General features: G+C 45.0%; 1 pseudogene; it reads right to left on the bottom strand.

The window, feature by feature from the left end:
* Nucleotides 1–53: 53 nt before the first annotated feature.
* LOC129834155 (receptor for retinol uptake stra6-like) lies at nt 54–23,101 on the bottom strand (annotated as a pseudogene).
* Between the last annotated feature and the right edge of the window lie 263 nt (nt 23,102–23,364).

Below are 23,364 nucleotides of genomic sequence, written 5' to 3'. Positions count from 1 at the left end.
TTCATTATTGATTTGCAGCTTCCTGATATGGCATGTTATTCGATCGATAGTGAAATGCCAATAATGGGGTTGTTGTACTACGAATGAACTGTCTGAATATTGGCTTCTGTAAAATGGGTTTCCATACGCAGTCATCATGGTTCTTGAAAACATGCTTACACGTTTGTTGTTCCCCCTGTATTTACTTTAAAACTGTTTTATTTGTTTGAAAAGAAGTCTCTCTTTCAAAATAAGAGTCTTAAATCACATACTCCCACCTAGGAGAAAAACAGTTGATTTTTTTCACACTGGATTGTGATGTCAGGTACATTTATTTTTTGTCTAAATGTTGTATCATTGTTCTTTTATATATATTTTGAAAGCAAATATCTCAACCTCTGAAAACGTATCGAAACAACTGATAAAAGGGCAATACATTAAACGAAGAGGTGGATAGTGGATGCTAAAACAGGATGTATTCTGTGCATCATAACCAAACACATGCAACCGTTGAGATTTTGTACTATTTCACCATATTGACCTTTACAAAAACTAAATAATAAGACCAGCAAATTTTGAAATCGACATTGCAGACAACACTATGACACCGAAAGCAACCTACATAGAGATTCACTTCATGTGGATCTGAACAAGCCAAGGCACTTGACTGCACCTACAGAAATACAGGTCTCTACAGTCACCTGCTACCCCGAAGACCAAGCAGTTGGAACATTGGGTTGTATAGAGAGCAGCAGAGTGTCAGTACCCCATAAACCACATGACATCAGTCATGACCGTGTGTCATGGTCTCAGTTAGCAGCAGCAGCGTCAGTGGCAGCAGCAGAGGGTGTAGCAGCGCCTGCCTCGGCAGCGGAGGGTGTAGCAGCGCCTGCCTCGGCAGCGGGGGGTTTGCTGCTGGCGTCTTTCTTGCTTCCTGCCGCGGCGCTACGGTTCGTTCCATTCACGAAGCTGTCAGAGGGCTGGAGAAGAAAAAAAGACTGTCTTGTAGAGTTCAGGAAATTGTCACACACACAAACACACACAGGTTGCTGGCCTTCTTTTCTACACTCATATTTTGGCGACCGACCTGCAGCTGGTAGTGTTTTCTGGACCCCAGTAGAGATGGGTTGTTGACCAGTGTGTAGAGTAACTGCCAGCGTGCTCGCACCCTCCTGCTGTTAACCACCTTGTCCCGTCTCTTCTCCTGATTCACCAGCTGGATCCCTGAAAGCATGGATAGTGAGGAGGAGGAGCAGGCCGTCAGGGCAGAGCAAGAGACTGACACTGGATGCATGGAATTATTTGGTGATATAAATTCCACATTGTGTAATAGTAGGTTCAGTCAATGTCATGTCTGGGAAGTGTCTGCGAGGGACAGAAAAGGCCACACCCTTTGTGCAAATCCGTGTATGAGTGTGTATGTCTATAACAACCTTCCTCTGCATCTCGCATCTTCTGCCCAGCGCCTCCAGCCGAGGCAGCCTGCAGTGCCAGCCCACAGAAGGCCTTCATCACAGGGTGGGATTGGCTGACCTCTACCTTCAGGTAGTGGGTGTAGTAACAATAAGCTGTGTGAAGGTCAGAGGTCAGGGATTCAGACATATTGAGGGCTCATTCATAAACCAATGTGTTAGGTTTAACGTGTTCACCTGTGTATTTCAGAGCAGGTAAAAACATTGATGGAATTATATCAGGGACATATTTCAGAAATGTTTTTCAATGACATGGGTTATTGTTAGATGATTGCTAATGAACGTGGTCACCATACATGAGAATACTTTAATTAGGGTGATGGTCAGTCAGTGTCCCAGCTGGCAAGCCGTGAGGCTGCTGGTTTTGTTTGGTGGCCATGACACCTTTCGTTTGTTTTTGGGAGTCTTTAGTTTGACCATGCCTTTGCTATTTTTACTTTCTCTTTTACATACTTATGTTTCGCCACCATCTGAACAAATAATCTGCTTGGACTGGCCAACCAAGAGGTCAAGATGAGACAGAGCTGGCTGGCACTGGACCAAGGTACGGTTGCTGTCTCCCTAGGCACATGTCCAGCCAACACGATCCTCAAGCCCTTATTTCTCACAGAAACGCACACATTCATTCAGGTTACAGACCATGTAACTAGGCCTAGGACGCCTAGACAATATCCGTTTTGTAACAAATCTACCAGTGGCAGGCCTTTCAAAAAAAAGTGACTATATAATTCCCTGAAGTGTATGTTGCCATACCCGGGTCGTAGGTTTCAGCAGCGCGGTTGAGGAGGCTGATGTCCATGCGCCCCAGGTGGATGATGTTATAGAGGGCAGTGATGACCATCCTCCAGATGGCTGCTATCAACCCCACCACAATGTTGATCAGGAAGAGCAGGTAGGTAAGCAGGAACAGACTGCCTCTAGAACAACACAGCCAATATACATCTAGTTAGTTCTACTTTGGATGGATCAATGGTGTTAAAGAAAGTACAGGGGGTCCGGGGGCATGTCCCCCTTGAAAAAAAAACTAATTCGAATTTTTTGTCATGTTAACATGTAATATACCAAAAAGAAAAGAAACCCCTCTTTCAACTCAAGAAGTGTGTAATCCAGCATTTCCCTAAAATCGGTCCGCGGGACCCCAAGGGGTGCCCGTTTTGGTTTTTGCCCTAACACTACACGGCTGATTCAAATGATCAAAACGCTTGTGGTCACGAGGTCTGAGTTTGGGAAACCCTGGTGGAATTCATCTATGAGGTCACAAGGTCTGAGTTTGGGAAACCCTGGTGGAATTCATCTATGAGGTCACGAGGTCCGAGTTTGGGAAACCCTGGTGGAATTCATCTATGATGTCACTAGTTCTGAAGAAAATAAGTTTAAAAAATAAACAAATAAATAAAGTTAATCATTTATAGAGTTCTAGAATCTTAGTACCTGTTGTTCAAGTCTCTTGTCCCAGCATCCTTTTTGATGAAAGCGAACCTGGCTGTCACGTGTTGTAGAGTAATAGTCAGTATCAACGTCACCCACACAGGCCTGGTGAGATCAGATATCACAATGGGAAAATAATCCACACAATATGAAAATAATCCACACAATATGAAAATACGAGGCTCTTATCAACTGATGAGTATCTCAATCACTTCAAAGTGTATTGTGGTGATGAGCTAGCTGGTCAAAATGTTTCTGTAAGATGGTGCTTGAACATCAGATAAAGGCTTTATGGCAAGAGTATGATTCCATATAAGCAGGCAGAACCAAATGTAGTTAAATTTAAGATGCACTCACCAGGCCTTGGCAGCGACCTGGAAGAGTATGAGGTTCTGGCCATACAAGATGGGGATGATGATGAGGAACACCAACCACACAAAACAGATGAAGAAGACCAGAGTCTGGAGGACCATTCCTGACAAAATAATATTAAATATTAAGAGAGGAATCTAGAATAAGAATATAACTGCCATCTTTCATAAAATTCATTTTTTTTAAAGTAAGTTTTAAAAGGAATTGAGGTTGGTAGCACACAGAAATGACCAAGTATTTACTGAAGAACTATATGATAAAATGGTAATTGATTAATGATTTAATTAGGAATTAAAACCACCGTGTCAGGTCAGCCTACCTAAAGAGATGACAGCAGCCTGATATCCAATGTAGCCCATCCAACACACTAGGCCCGTCTGAGACGAACGGATGCTCTTCTGGCAATTATACAAGTTGTAAATATCTCCTCTGTACAAGCCCTGAAGGTTCCATCTGATGGGAGAAACATGAGGAAATATAATTTCTTATGCATGAAAGGAACACACTTGAAAATATCAGTTATTTGGTATTTTGCCATTGTTTCTTGAATGTACAAAAGAACACAATGTTTGGTGCACTGATATAGTTACTGTGTTACTGTGTTAGTGTGATACTGTGTTACTGTGTTCCTGTGTTAGTGTATTAGTGTGTTAGTGTGATACTGTGTTAGTGTGATACTGTGTTACTGTGTTAGTGTATTAGTGTGTTAGTGTGATACTGTGTTAGTGTGATACTGTGTTACTGTGTTAGTGTATTAGTGTGTTAGTGTGATACTGTGTTAGTGTGATACTGTGTTACTGTGTTAGTGTGATACTGTGTTAGTGTGATACTGTGTTAGTGTGATACTGTGTTAGTGTGATACTGTGTTACTGTGTTAGTGTGTTAGTGTGATACTGTGTTACTGTGTTAGTGTATTAGTGTGTTAGTGTGATACTGTGTTAGTGTGTTAGTGTGATACTGTGTTACTGTGTTAGTGTGATACTGTGTTAGTGTGATACTGTGTTACTGTGTTAGTGTATTAGTGTGTTAGTGTGATACTGTGTTAGTGTATTAGTGTATTAGTGTGTTAGTGTGATACTGTGATACTGTGTTAGTGTGTTAGTGTGATACTGTGTTACTGTGTTAGTGTGATACTGTGTTAGTGTGATACTGTGATACTGTGTTACTGTGTTACTGTGTTACTGTGTTACTGTGTTACTGTGTTAGTGTGATACTGTGTTACTGTGTTACTGTGTTACTGTGATACTGTGTTAGTGTATTAGTGTGTTAGTGTGATACTGTGTTAGTGTGATACTGTGTTACTGTGTTACTGTGTTAGTGTGTTAGTGTGATACTGTGTTAGTGTGATACTGTGTTACTGTGTTAGTGTATTAGTGTGTTAGTGTGATACTGTGTTAGTGTAATACTGTGTTACTGTGTTAGTGTATTAGTGTGTTAGTGTGATACTGTGTTAGTGTGTTACTGTGTTAGTGTGTTACTGTGTTAGTGTGTTGACTGAAGTATTTACCTGTGAAGGATCATGGACCTCATGAGCATGATCAGGGTGAGCGAACAGGCCAAGGTCAACCCACACAGGTAACACACTACAAAACATAACCAACAGGCCAAGGTCAACCCATACAGGTAACACACAACACAACATAACCAACAGACCAGGGTCAACCCATACAGGTAACACACAACACAACATAACAAACAGGCCAGGGTCAACCCACACAGGTAACACACTACACAACATAACGAACAGGCCAGGGTCAACCCACACAGGTAACACACTACACAACATAACGAACAGGCCAGGGTCAACCCACACAGGTAACACACTACACACTACACAACATAACGAACAGGCCAGGGTCAACCCACACAGGTAACACACTACACAACATAACGAACAGGCCGGGCCAGGGTCAACCCACACAGGTAACACACTACACAACATAACGAACAGGCCAGGGTCAACCCACACAGGTAACACACTACACACTACACAACATAACGAACAGACCAGGGTCAACCCACACAGGTAACACACTACACAACATAACGAACAGACCAGGGTCAACCCACACAGGTAACACACTACACAACATAACCAACAGGCCAGGGTCAACCCACACAGGTAACACACTACACAACATAACGAACAGGCCAGGGTCAACCCACACAGGTAACACACTACACAACATAACGAACAGGCCAGGGTCAACCCACACAGGTAACACACTACACACTACACAACATAACGAACAGGCCAGGGTCAACCCACACAGGTAACACACTACACACTACACAACATAACGAACAGGCCAGGGTCAACCCACACAGGTAACACACTACACAACATAACGAACAGGCCAGGGTCAACCCACACAGGTAACACACTACACAACATAACCAACAGGCCAGGGTCAACCCACACAGGTAACACACTACACAACATAACCAACAGGCCAGGGTCAACCCACATAGGTAACACACTACACAACATAACGAACAGACCAGGGTCAACCCACACAGGTAACACACTACACACTACACAACATAACGAACAGGCCAGGGTCAACCCACACAGGTAACACACTACACAACATAACGAACAGGCCAGGGTCAACCCACACAGGTAACACACTACACAACATAACCAACAGGCCAGGGTCAACCCACACAGGTAACACACTACACAACATAACGAACAGGCCAGGGTCAACCCATACAGGTAGCACACTACACAACATAACGAACAGGCCAGGCCAGGGTCAACCCATACAGGTAACACACTACACAACATAACGAACAGGCCAGGGTCAACCCATACAGGTAACACACTACACAACATAACGAACAGGCCAGGGTCAACCCATACAGGTAACACACTACACAACATAACGAACAGGCCAGGGTCTACCCACACAGGTAACACACTACACACTACACAACATAACGAACAGGCCAGGCCAGGGTCAACCCACACAGGTAACACACTACACAACATAACCAACAGACCAGGGTCAACCCACACAGGTAACACACTACACAACATAACGAACAGGCCAGGGTCAACCCACACAGGTAACACACTACACACTACACAACATAACGAACAGGCCAGGGTCAACCCACACAGGTAACACACTACACAACATAACGAACAGGCCAGGGTCAACCCATACAGGTAACACACTACACAACATAACGAACAGGCCAGGGTCTACCCACACAGGTAACACACTACACACTACACAACATAACGAACAGGCCAGGCCAGGGTCAACCCACACAGGTAACACACTACATAACATAACCAACAGACCAGGGTCAACCCACACAGGTAACACACTACACAACATAACGAACAGGCCAGGGTCAACCCACACAGGTAACACACTACACAACATAACAAACAGGCCAGGGTCAACCCACACAGGTAACACACTACACAACATAACGAACAGACCAGGGTCAACCCACACAGGTGACACACTACACACTACACAACATAACGAACAGACCAGGGTCAACCCACACAGGTAACACACTACACAACATAACGCACAGGCCAGGGTCAACCCACACAGGTAACACACTACACAACATAACGAACAGGCCAGGGTCAACCCACACAGGTAACACACTACACACTACACAACATAACGAACAGGCCAGGGTCAACCCATACAGGTAACACACTACACAACATAACGAACAGACCAGGGTCAACCCACACAGGTAACACACTACACACTACACAACATAACGAACAGACCAGGGTCAACCCACACAGGTAACACACTACACAACATAACGAACAGGCCAGGGTCAACCCACACAGGTAACACACTACACAACATAACGAACAGGCCAGGGTCAACCCACACAGGTAACACACTACACACTACACAACATAACGAACAGGCCAGGGTCAACCCATACAGGTAACACACTACACAACATAACGAACAGGCCAGGGTCAACCCACACAGGTAACACACTACACAACATAACGAACAGGCCAGGGTCAACCCATACAGGTAACACACTACACAACATAACGAACAGGCCAGGGTCAACCCACACAGGTAACACACTACACAACATAACGAACAGGCCAGGGTCAACCCATACAGGTAACACACTACACAACATAACGAACAGGCCAGGGTCAACCCACACAGGTAACACACTACACAACATAACCAACAGGCCAGGGTCAACCCACACAGGTAACACACTACACAACATAACGAACAGGCCAGGGTCAACCCACACAGGTAACACACTACACAACATAACCAACAGGCCAGGGTCAACCCACACAGGTAACACACTACACAACATAACGAACAGGCCAGGGTCAACCCACACAGGTAACACACTACACAACATAACGAACAGGCCAGGGTCAACCCACACAGGTAACACACTACACAACATAACGAACAGACCAGGGTCAACCCATACAGGTAACACACTACACAACATAACCAACAGGCCAGGGTCAACCCACACAGGTAACACACTACACAACATAACGAACAGGCCAGGGTCAACCCACACAGGTAACACACTACACAACATAACCAACAGGCCAGGGTCAACCCACACAGGTAACACACTACACAACATAACGAACAGGCCAGGGTCAACCCACACAGGTAACACACTACACAACATAACGAACAGGCCAGGGTCAACCCACACAGGTAACACACTACACAACATAACGAACAGGCCAGGGTCAACCCATACAGGTATCACACTACACACTACACAACATAACGAACAGGCCAGGGTCAACCCATACAGGTAACACACTACACAACATAACGAACAGGCCAGGGTCAACCCACACAGGTAACACACTACACAACATAACGAACAGGCCAGGGTCAACCCACACAGGTAACACACTACACAACATAACGAACAGGCCAGGGTCAACCCACACAGGTAACACACTACACAACATAACGAACAGGCCAGGGTCAACCCACACAGGTAACACACTACACAACATAACGAACAGGCCAGGGTCAACCCACACAGGTAACACACTACACAACATAACCAACAGGCCAGGGTCAACCCACACAGGTAACACACTACACAACATAACGCACAGGCCAGGGTCAACCCACACAGGTAACACACTACACAACATAACGAACAGACCAGGGTCAACCCACACAGGTAACACACTACACAACATAACGAACAGACCAGGGTCAACCCACACAGGTAACACACTACACAACATAACGAACAGGCCAGGGTCAACCCACACAGGTAACACACTACACAACATAACGAACAGGCCAGGGTCAACCCACACAGGTAACACACTACACAACATAACGAACAGGCCAGGGTCAACCCACACAGGTAACACACTACACAACATAACGAACAGGCCAGGGTCAACCCACACAGGTAACACACTACACAACATAACGAACAGGCCAGGGTCAACCCACACAGGTAACACACTACACAACATAACGAACAGGCCAGGGTCAACCCACACAGGTAACACACTACACAACATAACGAACAGGCCAGGGTCAACCCACACAGGTAACACACTACACAACATAACGAACAGGCCAGGGTCAACCCACACAGGTAACACACTACACAACATAACGAACAGGCCAGGGTCAACCCACACAGGTAACACACTACACAACATAACCAACAGGCCAGGGTCAACCCACACAGGTAACACACTACACAACATAACGCACAGGCCAGGGTCAACCCACACAGGTAACACACTACACAACATAACGAACAGACCAGGGTCAACCCACACAGGTAACACACTACACAACATAACGAACAGACCAGGGTCAACCCACACAGGTAACACACTACACAACATAACGAACAGGCCAGGGTCAACCCACACAGGTAACACACTACACAACATAACGAACAGGCCAGGGTCAACCCACACAGGTAACACACTACACAACATAACGAACAGGCCAGGGTCAACCCACACAGGTAACACACTACACAACATAACGAACAGGCCAGGGTCAACCCACACAGGTAACACACTACACAACATAACCAACAGGCCAGGGTCAACCCACACAGGTAACACACTACACAACATAACCAACAGACCAGGGTCAACCCACACAGGTAACACACTACACAACATAACCAACAGGCCAGGGTCAACCCACACAGGTAACACACTACACAACATAACGAACAGGCCAGGGTCAACCCACACAGGTAACACACTACACAACATAACGAACAGGCCAGGGTCAACCCATACAGGTATCACACTACACACTACACAACATAACGAACAGGCCAGGGTCAACCCATACAGGTATCACATTACACACTACACAACATAACGAACAGGCCAGGGTCAACCCATACAGGTAACACACTACACAACATAACCAACAGGCCAGGGTCAACCCACACAGGTAACACACTACACAACATAACCAACAGGCCAGGGTCAACCCACACAGGTATCACACTACACAACATAACGAACAGGCTAGGGTCACCCCACACAGGTAACACACTACACAACATAACGAACAGGCCAGGGTCAACCCACACAGGTAACACACTACACAACATAACCAACAGGCCAGGGTCAACCCACACAGGTAACACACTACACAACATAACGAACAGGCCAGGGTCAACCCACACAGGTAACACACTACACAACATAACCAACAGGCCAGGGTCAACCCATACAGGTAACACACTACACAACATAACGAACAGGCCAGGGTCAACCCACACAGGTAACACACTACACAACATAACCAACAGGCCAGGGTCAACCCATACAGGTAACACACTACACACTACACAACATAACGAACAGGCCAGGGTCAACCCATACAGGTAACACACTACACAACATAACGAACAGGCCAGGGTCAACCCACACAGGTAACACACTACACACTACACAACATAACGAACAGACCAGGGTCAACCCATACAGGTAACACACTACACACTACACAACATAACGAACAGGCCAGGGTCAACCCACACAGGTAACACACTACACAACATAACGAACAGGCCAGGGTCAACCCACACAGGTAACACACTACACAACATAACGCACAGGCCAGGGTCAACCCATACAGGTAACACACTACACAACATAACCAACAGGCCAGGGTCAACCCATACAGGTAACACACTACACACTACACAACATAACCAACAGGCCAGGGTCAACCCACACAGGTAACACACTACACAACATAACGAACAGGCCAGGGTCAACCCACACAGGTAACACACTACACAACATAACGAACAGGCCAGGGTCAACCCATACAGGTAACACACTACACACTACACAACATAACGAACAGGCCAGGGTCAACCCATACAGGTAACACACTACACAACATAACGAACAGGCCAGGGTCAACCCACACAGGTAACACACTACACAACATAACGAACAGGCCAGGGTCAACCCATACAGGTAACACACTACACAACATAACGAACAGGCCAAGGTCAACCCACACAGGTAACACACTACACAACATAACCAACAGGCCAGGGTCAACCCATACAGGTAACACACTACACAACATAACGAACAGGCCAGGGTCAACCCACACAGGTAACACACTACACAACATAACGAACAGGCCAGGGTCAACCCACACAGGTAACACACTACACAACATAACGAACAGGCCAGGGTCAACCCATACAGGTAACACACTACACAACATAACGAACAGGCCAGGGTCAACCCACACAGGTAACACACTACACAACATAACGAACAGGCCAGGGTCAACCCATACAGGTAACACACTACACAACATAACGAACAGGCCAGGGTCAACCCACACAGGTAACACACTACACAACATAACGAACAGGCCAGGGTCAACCCATACAGGTAACACACTACACAACATAACGAACAGGCCAGGGTCAACCCACACAGGTAACACACTACACAACATAACCAACAGGCCAGGGTCAACCCACACAGGTAACACACTACACAACATAACGAACAGGCCAGGGTCAACCCACACAGGTAACACACTACACAACATAACGAACAGGCCAGGGTCAACCCACACAGGTAACACACTACACAACATAACGAACAGGCCAGGGTCAACCCACACAGGTAACACACTACACAACATAACGAACAGGCCAGGGTCAACCCATACAGGTATCACACTACACACTACACAACATAACGAACAGGCCAGGGTCAACCCATACAGGTAACACACTACACAACATAACGAACAGGCCAGGGTCAACCCACACAGGTAACACACTACACAACATAACGAACAGGCCAGGGTCAACCCACACAGGTAACACACTACACAACATAACGAACAGGCCAGGGTCAACCCACACAGGTAACACACTACACAACATAACCAACAGACCAGGGTCAACCCACACAGGTAACACACTACACAACATAACGAACAGGCCAGGGTCAACCCACACAGGTAACACACTACACAACATAACGAACAGGCCAGGGTCAACCCACACAGGTAACACACTACACAACATAACGCACAGGCCAGGGTCAACCCACACAGGTAACACACTACACAACATAACGAACAGACCAGGGTCAACCCACACAGGTAACACACTACACAACATAACGAACAGACCAGGGTCAACGCACACAGGTAACACACTACACAACATAACGAACAGGCCAGGGTCAACCCACACAGGTAACACACTACACAACATAACCAACAGGCCAGGGTCAACCCACACAGGTAACACACTACACAACATAACGAACAGGCCAGGGTCAACCCACACAGGTAACACACTACACAACATAACCAACAGGCCAGGGTCAACCCACACAGGTAACACACTACACAACATAACCAACAGACCAGGGTCAACCCACACAGGTAACACACTACACAACATAACCAACAGGCCAGGGTCAACCCACACAGGTAACACACTACACAACATAACGAACAGGCCAGGGTCAACCCACACAGGTAACACACTACACAACATAACGAACAGGCCAGGGTCAACCCATACAGGTATCACACTACACACTACACAACATAACGAACAGGCCAGGGTCAACCCATACAGGTATCACATTACACACTACACAACATAACGAACAGGCCAGGGTCAACCCATACAGGTAACACACTACACAACATAACCAACAGGCCAGGGTCAACCCACACAGGTAACACACTACACAACATAACCAACAGGCCAGGGTCAACCCACACAGGTATCACACTACACAACATAACGAACAGGCTAGGGTCACCCCACACAGGTAACACACTACACAACATAACGAACAGGCCAGGGTCAACCCACACAGGTAACACACTACACAACATAACCAACAGGCCAGGGTCAACCCACACAGGTAACACACTACACAACATAACGAACAGGCCAGGGTCAACCCACACAGGTAACACACTACACAACATAACCAACAGGCCAGGGTCAACCCACACAGGTAACACACTACACAACATAACGAACAGGCCAGGGTCAACCCACACAGGTAACACACTACACAACATAACCAACAGGCCAGGGTCAACCCATACAGGTAACACACTACACAACATAACGAACAGGCCAGGGTCAACCCACACAGGTAACACACTACACAACATAACGAACAGGCCAGGGTCAACCCACACAGGTAACACACTACACAACATAACGAACAGGCCAGGGTCAACCCACACAGGTAACACACTACACAACATAACCAACAGGCCAGGGTCAACCCACACAGGTAACACACTACACAACATAACGAACAGGCCAGGGTCAACCCACACAGGTAACACACTACACAACATAACGCACAGGCCAGGGTCAACCCACACAGGTAACACACTACACAACATAACCAACAGGCCAGGGTCAACCCACACAGGTAACACACTACACAACATAACGAACAGGCCAGGGTCAACCCACACAGGTAACACACTACACACTACACAACATAACGAACAGGCCAGGGTCAACCCACACAGGTAACACACTACACAACATAACGAACAGGCCAGGGTCAACCCATACAGGTAACACACTACACAACATAACGAACAGGCCAGGCCAGGGTCAACCCACACAGGTGTTATCACACGATGCTGCAGTTCATCTCAGTAGATACAGGACACCCACCTTCCAGACACCAGGTGTAGTGAATGACTATCTGGACCACCTCCATCCTGTCCTCTGATAGGACGATACCAAAGCCCTCCAGAAGGAAGGGGAACTTGTCATCTATACCAGCACGGACTATGTGGAGGGTGGGGATCACCAGTACTACCAGCAACAGCGCCACCTAGGGGATGGATGACCACATGGCTGTTAGAGTTATTTCTATTACAAAACAAGGCATCTTGTCAAGTTATCTGAAAGCAGTCATGTTCACAACCAACCGTTGATGTGGATTGTTGTTATGTTCCTTTGTTTATTGTAATGTTTTGCTGAAATGTGATGGATTCCTAATCAACTGCAGTATTTGTTTACCTGATAAACTGCTATGGAGGACACAAATGCTGAGATCGCCAGCTTTAGTGGAAACCGGAATACTACAAAAAAATCATGATAAAACAATGGTATCATCAGGATATTTTGTTTTTAAAAAGATTAGCAGACAAATTGTCAAAGCCCTCCAGACGTACCTTTCTCTGGTGTGTAGATATAGGACCTGACTGTGTCTTTTATAGTCTCCAACAGTCTGGGTTCATCTGATCTGATAGAGGTACTGAACAAAAACACAATGAGGTCAATAACTACACGCTGCAGTCACCATTATATATCCTTCCTGTCATCATTACTTAGTTTATGTCATAGAATTAAACACAGTCTGGTCAATCAGTTTAGTATCTTGTTTCTCTCATAATAAAACACAGTCTGGTCAATCAGTTTAGTATCTTGTTTCTCTCATAATAAAACAGTCTGGTCAATCAGTTTAGTATCCTGTTTCTCTCATAATAAAACACAGTCTGGTCAATCAGTTTAGTATCCTGTTTCTCTCATAATAAAACACAGTCTGGTCAATCAGTTTAGTATCCTGTTTCTCTCATAATAAAACACAGTCTGGTCATTGAGTTTTAGTATCTTGTTTTTCTCATAAACCCCACCTGATGTTTGACTTTTTCTTCTTTAGAATGAGTTTCACGTAGTCTGTGTAGTAGCTGCTCTCCAGGTCCTGAAGCCAAATCAGAATCAAACTGTTTCATTAACACATAAACATCATGGATGTATGATCTGACAACACTGACCACCTGCAACACTGTATAGAATCAATCATTTGGATGCAGAAAATTCACATTAAAAGAACGTGTGATGTTGTTAGAACTGTGGCTGTGATTACAACAGAGACAGATTAACGACCTCACATGATCTCACTGTCACCGACAGTTTACAGCGTGACAATCCACAGATTACAGTGAAATAAACACTGCATTGTGTAAACCTTGAGAGAAATAACATTCCTGGGTCATAATCTGTGCTGGGGATATTATACTAAATTAATTCCAATCCAAGCTGTTTACGTAATCAGACCTTTGGTTACAAGTTACGTGGTTGATGTAGTTTCATAACTTTAATGTCTCTTGAAGGGATACGTTTCGTTTTTTACATAGATATCCCATAAGCATCGAGGGGCAGTTCTCATCCATATATTAGAGGAGCAGGACAATAACCCCAGTGTTTTGACAACCTAAATACAGACAGTTCTCTTCCATATATTAGAGGAGCAGGACAATAACCCCAGTGTTTTGACAACCTAAATACAGCCAGTTCTCATCCATATATTAGAGGAGCAGGACAATAACCCCAGTGTTTTGACAACCTAAATACAGCCAGTTCTCATCTAGACATTAGAGGAGCAGGACAATAACCCCAGTGTTTTGACAACCTAAATACAGCCAGTTCTCATCTAGACATTAGACGAGCAGGACAATAACCCCAGTGTTTTGACAACCTAAACACAGGCAAGGATCATGACACTTTGATATTGTTCTTATCAAAACCTTAAAGAGAGACTACAGCGGATGGTAGGTTCATGACTATACAAACATTGGTCAAAGAGCAGTGTTCCCTCACCTCAGAACCATTAGCACCTTTGAGAAACAGTAGAGCAGTGTTCCCTCACCTCAGAACCATTAGCACCTTTGAGAAACAGTAGAGCAGTGTTCCCTCACCTCAGAACCATTAGCACCTTTGAGAAACAGTAGAGCAGTGTTCCCTCACCTCAGAGCCATTAGCACCTTTGAGAAACAGTAGAGCAGTGTTCCCTCACCTCAGAGCCATTAGCACCTTTGAGAAACAGTAGTGGGTACTTGATACAGAGGAATCCTAGACAGCCTATCTGTGGGAGACTGGCCAGCAGGGAATAGTACTTATACAGCTGTGGAGACAAGAGAATGGAAAACATATCGATACAAAACGTACTGATGTTTTACCAGTTTGTTATGGTTTTAAGATACTGTATTATAGAAACATTTCTAGCTTGAGATAGAAATTATGTTAAATATGACGCAACAAAATATAGATGTGCCCCCTTTTTTCCCCCACTTTAAATATCAGATGATTGTAACGCTTCTCGTGGGCTGAAGGAAGAGTGGACCAAGGTGCAGCGTTTAAAGTGTTCATGATTTAATCCAAACAAAAACTAATCGAACAAAAAACAACAAACAGGAGAACGGAAGCGAAACAGTTCTGTCTGGTGCAGAAACACACAAACAGAAGACAACTACCCACAAAACACAGGTGGGAAAAGGATACCCAAGTATGGTTCTCAATCAGAGACAACGATAGACAGCTGCCTCTGATTGAGAACCACACTCGGCCAAACACATAGAAATAGAAAACATAGAACAAAAACATAGAATGCCCACCCCAACTCACGCCCTGAGCAAACCAAAATAGAGACATAACAAAGGAACTACGGTCAGTGTGTGGGCGTGACACACAATGATATTACCTCTGGTGTTTTGGGACAGTCAATCTTCTGCCAGACGAGGACAGCAAAGTGGGTCCAGGAGAATAGACTGCCCAGCACATAGCCCAGTTTACTGTGGAGCGTACCACAGGCCAGGAGTGGGTAGTACAGGGCAGGCCAGTAGAAGATGGCGATGATCTTCATGTACTCTGGAAGGAGTAGGAACGCACACAGTCTGTGTTCAGTATCACACCAGTTCATCCTTCAATGTGTTTATACTGTTCCACAAGTTATTTCATGATGAGTTGGATCGCAGAGTGAAGGAAAAGCAGCCAACAAGTGCTCAGCATATGTGGGAACTCCTTCAAGACTGTTGGAAAAGCATTCCTCAATGAATGCTGGTTGAGAGAATGACAAGAGTGTGCAAAGCTGTCATCAAGGCAATGGGTGGCTACTTTGAAGAATCAATATAAAATATATTTTGATTTAACACTATTTTTTGGTTACTACATGATTCCATATGTGTTATTTCATAGTTTTGATGTCTTCACTATTATTCTACAATGTAGAAAATAGTAAAAAAATAAAGAAAAAACCTTGAATGAGTAGGTGTGTCCAAACCTTTGACTGGTACTGTATGTATAGGAGTAAGGTAACTAGGCAACAGGATATAAGATTTTTTTTAAGTATCAGCAGCTTGTATGTGAGTGGGTGTGCACGTGTGTAGAGTCAGTATCAATGTATGTGAGTGGGTGTGCACGTGTGTAGAGTCAGTATCAATGTATGTGCATGTTATGTGTGAGTGAGCAGATGATGGAGTGAGTGTCTGTGTGTGTGTGTGTGTGTGTGTGTGTGTGTGTGTGTGTGTGTGTGTGTGTGTGTGTGTGTGTGTGTGTGTGTGTGTGTGTGTGTGTGTGTGTGTGTGTGTGTGTGTGTGTGTGTGTGTGTGTGTGTGTGTGTGTGTGTGTGTGTGTTGGATTGACAGTGTGTGTGCGTGTGTGTGTGTGTGTGTGTGTGTGTGTGTGTGTGTGTGTGTGTGTGTGTGTGTGTGTGTGTGTGTGTGTGTGTGTGTGTGTGTGTGTGTGTGTAAGTGTGTGTGTGTAAGTGTGTGTGTGTAGGGCAACAGTGTGCATAGAGAATAAAGCCAATAAAGAGGGTCACTGTTTAAAACCTCTGAAATGTAACGGCAAAATGTAGATTTCCACCAAAACAGACCTACCCAAAAGTAACTGCTATTCATCTGTAATTACATGGTTCTGACATGCAACAACTTGGCATCTTTGGAAAGAAGACATCTGGGTGATTATGAAGAAATTATTAGAAGATAGATAGGAGTTACATAGTTCAGAATACACAAGATCAAGCACACACAAAATAACCATTTTAGTTTTTTGAAAGTCATCGTTCATTGACAAGCTAGAAGTGAATTATTGATGACTAGACCTGGAAACACATCAGATGGCTTCCACAACATGTGAACAATATCAGGGGGGAAAATGGGATTGATAGATCTAACAACTAGAAATGGGCAGATGTTTTTAGTAAGTGGTGTCAGGTGTGGTCACGGGACGTTTCCAAGTGTCCCTAAACCTCTCCAAAGTGACATATGTCTGTAAATGAGATCATTCCAGTGCCTTTACATATTTGCAATCCCTAAATGCTATTTGTTCAGTATAAAAACACAATTTCTACCACATCAACCTCACTCAAACATTGTGGTGGTGTTATGGGGTATCCAGGGTACATTTAAGTGTCCTTTCAACCTCTCCAAAGTGTCAGAATGTTGTAATTACACTGTTTTTGCACGTTGGATGTTTAAAGGTTCTAGGCATTGCTTTGTCCCACCCAGGTCAACTGCATATCTCTGGAATGCTTATCTCATTGGCTACAATACTATCTAGGTGCCATAGTAGCCAATCCCCTGTGTAATGGATGCCTACAGCGCCTAAGCAGGCAACATCATATATTTGATGTGCAAAGATCTAGTCCCTGGGTGGACATTGGATGTTGCCATTAAGTCATACATCATCAGGTCACATGGCAATAGGCTGGTGATCGATAACGGTAGGTCACAGGCAGACAAATAAGACATCCTCATGATCTGACGATTTGAAGGCACCGATCAACAGCCAAGATACTCAGCTGACGGCAGACACCCTCCCTTTGCAGACAGCGGCTACCGTTCTCATACCAGACAGGGGCTACCGTTCTCATACCAGACAGGGGCTACCGTTCTCATACCAGACAGGGGCTACCGTTCTCATACCAGACAGGGGCTACCGTTCTCATACCAGACAGGGGCTACCGTTCTCATACCAGACAGGGGCTACCGTTCTCATACCATACAGGGGCTACCGTTCTCATACCAGACAGGGGCTACCGTTCTCATACCAGACAGGGGCTACCGTTCTCATACCAGACGGGCTACCGTTCTCATACCAGACGGGCTACCGTTCTCATACCAGACAGGGGCTACCGTTCTCATACCAGACAGGGGCTACCGTTCTCATACCAGACAGGGGCTACCGTTCTCATACCAGACAGGGGCTACCGTTCTCATACCAGACAGGGGCTACCGTTCTCATACCAGACTGGGGCTACCGTTCTCATACCAGACAGGGGCTACCGTTCTCATACCATACAGGGGCTACCGTTCTCATACCAGACAGGGGCTACCGTTCTCATACCAGACAGGGGCTGGCTACCGTTCTCATACCAGACAGGGGCTACCGTTCTCCTACCAGACAGGGGCTGGCTACCGTTCTCATACCAGACAGGGGCTACCGTTCTCATACCAGACTGAATTATATATATTTTTTAAATAAATAGGGTCACCAAATATGGGGAATTTACATTCAAGAGTTTTTAATGGGACTGGGGACACAGCTGCTCACCTTTGATTTCCTGAGGGGTGTCTTTGGAGAAGGGCAGGGGATCTGGAGCCAGGACCAATACAGACAGCTTGCTGAAGACCAGCCCAAACACAGCTACTGCTAGGGCTTTGTGCTGCGTCTGGTCCAGGAAGTTCACTGGACTGGTGAACACAGCGGGAAGAGACCAGAGATAAGACCAAGCAAACACCGGCAAATGAATGGTAACATGTTTAATTGTTATAAATTGTCTCCTAGTATGTTATGGCGATGAAGCAGCCTGAGTTGTTCTTGTAACAGTGGTGTATTGTGTGGTTTCCCGCCGGGCACAGACGTCAGTTCAACGTTTTGATTTTACATTTGGTTGAGTTGTCAACTGACATGAATTCAACATGAAATCAACAACAAATGTCATTGGATTTTAGGTTAAAGTGTGGGTGAAATTCCCTCACGTTCCCTTTCTTTTTTCAAATCCAATGAGTTTCCCACGTTGATTCAATGTCATCACATTTCATTTTGGTGTTGAAGTGACATTGAAACAACGCTGATTCAACCAGTGGGTCGTCAACAAGAGAAGAAAACAACAAACAAACAACAAAACAGGAGTTCCTGGTTGCTTCATGTTGATACGTTTGGTAAATGAACCTGCACTTTACCTTGAGATGCCAGTTGATCCACCGGCGAAACCCTCACATAGAGTCTTTCTCCTCTTCAGGACTGCTAGAATCAGCACCACAACGAGCTAGGAGACAAGATATTCCATAAAGTGATACAATAGGAACTCTATTTCCTCTCCTTAACTACAGTACAACTAATATAATCATCTAATGTACCTTGTTGTCAAGCCAGAGGGCCTGAAGTAATATGGAGGGGATACTCCGAGGAAAGGACCTTCTGAATGCTACCTTCCCATTGGCTCATTATTTTTGATGAGCCCTGGTAAGTGGAGACGCTGACCCACCCTTCCAGCCTGGTCTCATAGACTAGACGTAGCATAGGGGAAACCTTTAAAAAAAAAACTGCCACACTCAAATGAATATGATATGTTACGTTTGGTATGGTTACGTAGGACAGAAGGTTGCTTACAGCATGAAGAAAAGGAGGGTGGTTAGTTGGGGTGTTTGGATGTATACCATGGGCGTATATAGCATGGGCGTAGACATCACAGACAAACTGAAATGGTCCACCCACACAGACAGTGTGGTGAAGAAGGCGCAACAGCGCCTCTTCAACCTCAGGAGACTGAAGAAATTTGGCCTGTCACCCAAAACCCTGACAATCTTTTACAGATGCACAATCGAGAGCATCCTGTCGGGCTGCATCACAGCCTGGTACGGCAACTGCATCGCCCTCAACCGTAAGGCTCTCCAGAGGGTGGTGCGGTCTGCACAACATATCACCTTGGGCACACTACCTGCCCTCCAGGACACCTACACCACCCGATGTCACAGGAAGGCCATAAAGATCATCAAGGACAACAACCACCCGAGCCACTGCCTGTTCACACCGCTGTCATCCAGAAGGCGAGGTCAGTACAGGTGCATCAAGGCTGGGACCGAGAGATTGAAAAACAGCTTCTATCTCATGGCCATCAGACTGTTAAACAGCCATCACTAACTCAGAGAGGCTGCTGCCTACACTGAGACCCAATCACTGGACACTTTAACAAGTCACTTTAATAATGTTTACATATCTTACATTACTCATATCATATGTATATACTGTATTTTATACCATCTATAGCATCTTGCCTATGCCGCTCGGCCATCGCTCATCCATATATTTGTATGTACATATTCACCCCTTTAGATTTGTGTGTATAAGGTAGTTGTTTTGGAATTGTTAGATTACTTGTTAGATATTACTGCATTGTCGGAACTAGAAGCACAAGCATTTCGCTACACTCGCATTAACATCTGCTAACCATGTGTATGTGACCAGTAAAATTTGATTTGATTTGATTTTAATTTGATTTGAACACGAATGTCTAGCAACCAAAATATTGCGTGTTTGAATTTCATCACAGACAACTTTAGCATTTTATCTAATTAGCAACATTGGAACTACTTAATACTTTTTAGCTACTTTGCAACTATTTAGCATGTTAGCTAACCCTTCCCTTCCCCCAATTAGCCACCTAGCTAGCGTTAGCCAAAACAAATTGGAATTTGTAAGATATCATACGAATTGTAATTCAGGAACATATCATACAAAATGGATGATGGACAGCCACAAATGAATACATCCCATACCAAACTTAACATATCATACTAATTTGAGTGTTACAGATTTACATTTACTATGTTACGTGTACCCCTGAGTCCAGGTTGACCCTACATAGTGCTCTGAGTGTCCTCTATCTGGCAGAATCCCAAAGGGAATAGTCCTACGGTGTTTCAGTTCAATTATAATTCATGCCATTGTTCTCCTCAGAAAAGTGGAGCGAGCCCTCTACCACAAATTGGACAAGGCCTAACGATGACATATATCACTGATGATGTTGAGGGAGATGGCTTTCTGAGGTCATAGAGAGTAGTACCAATGTACTGACTGAACATCCCCTTTAGGACATGGCCTATAGTCATCTGTACTGACTGAACATCCCCTTTAGAACATGGCCTATAGTCATCTGTACTGACTGAACATCCCCTTTAGAACATGGCCTATAGTCATCTGTACTGACTGAACATCCCCTTTAGAACATGGCCTATAGTCATCTGTACTGACTGAACATCCCCTTTAGAACATGGCCTATAGTCATCTGTACTGACTGAACATCCCCTTTAGGGCATGGCCTATAGTCATCTGTACTGACAGAACATCCCCTTTAGAACAATGGCCCATATAAACATTCACTGTTTCCATTCATTCCAAACATTCATATTTTATATTCATTTGACCTGTGACCCCTATTGTTGTTGGTAAATGTGTACTGGACGTGTATCTCTGTAACTCCATGGCTCATCAGTAAAAGAGACCGTGGTCTCAACATGACTTCCTGTTCAAGGTTGTTAAACGTTTTCACCCGGTGTAAATATTGAAAATAGTCAGTAGGCCTGATACTTACAGATGCTGAAGCGATACATATGTGAAACAGCTGGTCGTCCGCCGTGGGGTCACATGGGAGAATTACTCTGAAACAGTCATGTGACACAAGCTGAGCAATGACCGTCAGAAACCATTTATGCAGAACAAGAACTAACTCCCTAGAAATCCTGTTCAGCTTGACTGTGCTCTCGCTAGCGAATCTGACAAGAGTTTCACCCAAGAACTGAAAATATGCCATTTGTAATAGAAAATGTAATCACGGATGGAAAAACTGTAAGGATTGAAAACCAGCTATACTTTGGCCCATGCAGGTCAGTGATTGAGAAACCCTGATCTTAGATTAAATTAAATCATAATAACATTATTACACAGTCCCCCACAATGCATTGCACTGATCCTGTTGTGGCTCAGTTGGTAGAGCATGACGCTTGCAACATCAGGGTTGAACAATTTGATTCCTGCTGTGCTGTGGCCACCTATATACGAAAATGTATGTATTACTGTAAGTCACTTTGGATAAAAAGAGTTGGGCTAAATAGTATACTATTTACTGACCCCCATACTTACTCTTTTGGAGGTCTGGTGGGTTCCATATTGTTGGAGTACCAGTCTGAGTAGTCATAGTAGTTATACAGTTCATCTTCTACCACCTTGGTCTGGTTCATCTTGACCTCGTCTCTGTTATCCACGCTGACGGGTGAAAACCAGAGGAAATCCACCTAGCCCCTCTCGATCATCAACCGTCTCTCCAACGCAGCACTTCCCGATCAATCAATATTGATCATTTGTAATTGTATTGAGAGTTGTAGCTTACTCCACTGTGTGTCGGGTAGCTTTGAGTCCAGGTTGTGCAGCGTCTGAGGTACAGAGAGAGACCTCTGGTCCGGTGTCCAGTTGTCCCTGCTGTAGGAGTTCAGAACACACTCTAACAGAGTCTAACATGCACCCTTTACCCCCAATACATTCCACACACACTAACCACATAACACCCCAGATTACTACAGCACACAAAGACAGGGGGGAGGGAGACCAGGGCCAAGGGGTGTGAGAAGGATGGCGAGAGGGATGAAGGTGAAAACTCCTTTGACCTCTAGTGACCTCAGTTTCATGATTGAAGTAGCGAGCCAATAATAATGTTCCCTCTGTGTTGGTGTTGTTTTAGTGGAGGTTGGTACTCCTGCGGCAGGAAGACAGGCCATGTGTT

The sequence above is a fragment of the Salvelinus fontinalis genome, chromosome 35 (assembly GCF_029448725.1).
Source record: "Salvelinus fontinalis isolate EN_2023a chromosome 35, ASM2944872v1, whole genome shotgun sequence".
Classification (NCBI taxonomy): domain Eukaryota; kingdom Metazoa; phylum Chordata; class Actinopteri; order Salmoniformes; family Salmonidae; genus Salvelinus; species Salvelinus fontinalis.
Note: the sequence above shows the minus strand (reverse complement) of the source record. Positions and strands in the feature narration are given on the sequence as shown.